Genomic DNA, 4,750 nt, shown 5'->3' on the forward strand with positions numbered 1-4,750 from the left:
TTATCATTTTAGTGTGCTGATGAATCCCATTATGAAGAATTCATGGGCCGCCTACTGAAAGGTACACTGGCTTACTTATCAAGGCACACAGTGGCACACAGCAGACTGGAGGAACTGATCCCATTAACACCATGAAATGAGACTACTAGGATGGAGCCTCAGTTTTGTGTTTGTGTGTGTGTGTGTGTGTTTCAATCTTTATTGTTGAAAGTATTATATATGTGCCCCTTCCCCTGCCATTGACCCCTTCTAGCCCTACCCCACCTCCCACCCCAGGCCTTCACCACCCTATTGTATGTATCCATGGGTTATGCATATATGCATACAAGTTTTTTTATTGATCACTTCCCACGCCCCACCTACGCTCTTCTATGTCTCTGGATCTATTTTGTTCATCAGATTCCACATATGAGTGAGATCATGTGATACTTGTCTTTCTCGGACTTCGCTTAGCATAATACTTGGAGGAGCCCTAGTTTTTGATGTTGCTTTCCTGATTCCAGAGCTGGGCTACCAAACGCTGTGGTAATCCCGCCACTGTTTTATACACACATCAGAACCTTCTATTAAAACAGACTAACTCTCAGGAGGCAACCAGGGGAATGACCACTCCCATCCCTATTCCTTTGCATATATTTCCCAATGACAGAAAGAACGGGGGTTGGGCACTGGCCAATAGGGACAGAGTCATATTACAAACAAGGTCATTTTCCTCTGGCTTAAAAACAACAACAAAAAGTCCCTTTGAATGTATTTCTAAATATTAAGTTAGAAAGAAAAGCATAGTTTTTACTTTTTAAAAAAAAAGGGCTCTACAAAAAGAAAATCAATTTAAATGCACCTGCCTTTAATTGTGGTACCTTTGCAAATTTTGTGAAGACTAGAACATATAATCTATAAAATCTATAAACTATCATCTATAAACTATAAAATCTATAAACTATAATCTTCTGTCTAAGCCCCATCCTGAGGATATCCAGAGACAGTAGCTAAAGCTACTCTGCCACTTCCAAGCCTCAATTCACACCTACACCTCACCGCTAAAAAAAAAAAAATTCAAAGCAGCCAGATAATGCTAGGTATTTTTAATCCAAGGAGGCTCCCCAAGGCATCTATTTAGGCCATCAGTCTCCTATGAGAGGAGCTGAGGCTGTCCCACAAAATGTGGTCTGTTAGCAGCCCTGGCAAAGGCCAGGCTCTGCTCTGCAGCCTTCAGGGCCCTTGGTCTCCAACTCTGCTCCACAGAGCAGACATTAATGAAGCTACGGTTTCAACACATAACACCGAGTGCTAACCTTTGCACTTTCATCCATTTGTGCATACAAATGAAGTAAAAATCCATCTGATGCAGATTTTTTAGAATGAAAGAATGTATTAAAATTTTTATAAACTGTAAAGTGTTAATGTTATAAAAACATTATAACATCTCACCAAATCATCGGTAGAGAAAAACAATCTGAGTTATGAAATAGTTTTTTAAAAGCTTTTTAACTCTCAGTATCTAGAATGGAATAAATAAACACTCAATAGAAATCCTTGCAGAATGCTTTTTTTCCTAAGTTAAAAAAAAATTCCCTCATTTCCTCATTAAACAAGTAATGCACACCAATTTTTTTTTAATTGGAAAATTACAGAAAAGCTATGTCACACTAAGTAACAGATATTCACTGTTAACATTTTTGGTCTTTCCCTTCTGGTCTTTTATTTGTACTTGGAATCAGTTCCCTTTTACTTTTCTTTTTTTGTTAACCCTCACCCGAGGATATTTTTTCCATTGATTAGTTGCCTCCCGCACATGCCCTGACCAGGGCCAGGGATGAACCTGCAACCCAGGTACATGCCCTTGACTGGGAATCGAACCAGAGACCCTTCAGTGCACAGGCTGACCCTCTAACCACTGGGCAACACCAGCCAGGGCCAGTTAGTTTCCTTTTAAACGAAGTTGTAATCAAAGTATTACTATTTACATCCTGTTATCTTGAACATTCCCCATGTTGTACAATTACTTGCTATATGTTATTCCATCAGCTCTAAAAGAATAAGCTGAACATATAATATATATAGGAATTACTAACAGTTTCATAACAGTCTCTGAAATATTTAAAGATAAACATATGAAGAATTCCAGGCTTCTAAAAGCTAAACTTAATTTCTGGTAAACATACTGCTAATTATAACCAAAACCAAATATTATGGAGTCCTTTTTTTAGAATAAGCAATCTTACCACTCAGCATATATAATCACTGAAATACTTCCAGCGTAATGGTATCTGTTCAGCTACTGGCAACCATAAATGTCCCTGAAAGCCAGAGAAATGTAAAACGTCTCTAATATGAATTGCAAAGTGAAATCTATATCTGAACAAACTGAAGTACAAAAACTGGCCATAAACACAATATTTATCCTGAGAAAAGTCATACTCATATATATTTTCCCTATGAGAAGTAGCAATATAAATCATCACAAAAAATAAAACTAATCAATACTGAAAATATTTTGATCTACTTAATAGCCTGAGTTCATATAAACACACATCAAATTATTTTCAAAATCACTGACAGGAAAATCTTAAATTTCCAAAAAAGACATTTGAGCACTCCTACAGAACCAGGAATTAAGGAAATGCTCAAAAGCAAACTGATGGCGTATGTCAAAGGAACCAAGGAGCCAACTCATAGAGCTCCCAGTGGCCAAGGCCAGAACAATTTGAGCAACAAAATAAATAGAATAGTACTGGATTTTAAACCAAAGTATAAAATAAATATCCAATCCAGCTGGTGTGGCCCATTGGTTGAGCAGCAATTGATGAACCAGGAGGTCACAGTTGGATTCTTGGTAAGGGCACATGCCCAGTGGGGCGTGCAGGAGGTAGCTGATCAATGATTCTCTCTCATCATTGATGTTTCTATCTCTCCCTCTCCCGTCCTCTCTCTGAAATCAACAAAAACATATTTTAAAAAATAAATAAATATAATATCCACGAATCCATACTGATATAAATAAACGAGTGACTAAATAAAAGTATAAATGTCCAACAGGTAGGGTAGATACATAAACCTGAAGGTCAATCAGAGGAGAAGCTTTAGATAAAAAAGATACGCTAAATAACCAGAGATGTGGCAAATGCTGGAAAAGAATTCTAATAAGATGCTATGACAGAGAATTATAGGGGAGACCTAATGAAGGTGGTCAGGGAAGGCCTTTCTGAAAAGGTGATTGTTAAGCCGAGAACTGAGAGATTTGAAGGAGCGAGTCATGTGAAGGAGTTGGAGGGGGGAGGGCGGAGAGAAATTGCAGGCAAAGAGAACACTAAGTGTAAAGATGCTGAAGTAGGAAAGTGTCTTAATGCCTCAACAATACCATTTATACAGAAGTTGAGATGAAAAGGTTGGTAGGTAAACGTTAGTGCCTGAGTGAGATGATGGCAAACACCTCCCAGGCTTACAGAAGCACTGACCTCAACCTGTTTAGCACCTCCCAGAGATATACCAAGGGGATTCCATTCTTTAAACTTTGTAGAACAACGTAGACATATATAGACTCCAAGGCCCCTGATAATCAATTATTCGGATGGCACTGGGAGAATTCATAGATAGGGACACATCAGAACAAAAAACTTAAAAGGAGCTTTCCAACTTCTCCCACTCCCAAGGTCCCTAATAACACCCATGAATCCCTTTGTCCTATTCCTTCTCTTCTGTGCTCACCCAGATTCAGTAAGTTGAGGGTCTATTTGTTTGTATTTTAGTTATGCAAGTGTAGTAAGATTGCAAAACAAAGCAATAATAATAAAGGACACGATGTGGCTTGTCTCAGAAGAGGAGGTAAAACTGTGGAATCCTATAAGGGCTCGAAAATTACATAAAAAAGAAATATGTAATAAATTCCCCTTCATATAATAGGTACTCGGCAAAATTACTTTTATATATGAGTAATTGCAGCAATAAACACAAATAAAGCAGGAGTAATGGCATCATTAACAACAGCCAAATATTTCAGGCAATGAACAGACCACTGGTGGTGCCCAGAATAGGTCTACTTCAACATTACTGGGAACATACCATTATGAATAAATGAAAACCACAGGAAATGCTCATTTTCTCAAGATTTGTATGCTTATAAGGAGGTCAACTGCTGTGGATTCCAGGAGAGAATGTATTTCTAGCGTCTACGGTCCTGAGAGGATGGGCAATGAGTAACTGATTGGAACTGAGCAAAGGAGAAAAGGAAATGTGTCAAATGTCAACTCACAGCCAGCACAGCAAAATGTTCTCTAATTATTCAGTATATAGAACACCTACCCAAATGCCTTCATTGATGAAACCAACTCTTGACACACCAGTTAGAGTCAACATGTATTGAGCCTTATATACAATGTGCTGTAATCCTCTGTGGAGAGAATTCTGGGGAAATAAAATGTAAAACACAAGCAAGTCTCTTTACATAAAAAGACTGAGGTCCAAAGATGGTAAATAAATTGGTTTAGAATACAAATTTGGATGTTATCATAAAAACAATTCTATACATGAAGTAATTAGGCTCTCAGGCCACCCACACAAATCCCATTCTGCTAACCAGAAGTAAAGAATTAATACTGCTACATAACACAGACAATAGAATTATTATTATCCTATCTAATAAAAGAGAAACATGGTAATTAACCATACCTCCGCTACCCTTCCCATTGGCTAATCAGGGAGATATGCAAATTAACTGCCAACCAAGATGGCGGCTGGCAGCCAGGCAGCT

At 38.0% G+C, this 4,750-nt stretch overlaps 1 protein-coding gene across 3 annotated transcripts in view; it reads right to left on the minus strand.

Moving 5' to 3' along the window:
- The window catches only part of KIAA1958 (KIAA1958 ortholog), a 69,137-nt gene extending 66,858 nt beyond the window's left edge, over positions 1–2,279 (minus strand). For all 3 annotated transcript variants that reach the window (XM_005859742.2, XM_014534381.1, XM_005859743.2), the window contains exon 1: positions 2,226–2,279. The gene's annotated coding sequence lies outside the window, so the exon portion shown is untranslated. The remainder of the gene's footprint in view (positions 1–2,225) is intronic.
- Between the last annotated feature and the right edge of the window lie 2,471 nt (positions 2,280–4,750).

The sequence above is a fragment of the Myotis brandtii genome, unplaced genomic scaffold, assembly GCF_000412655.1.
Source record: "Myotis brandtii unplaced genomic scaffold, ASM41265v1 scaffold13, whole genome shotgun sequence".
In the NCBI taxonomy this organism is placed as follows: domain Eukaryota; kingdom Metazoa; phylum Chordata; class Mammalia; order Chiroptera; family Vespertilionidae; genus Myotis; species Myotis brandtii.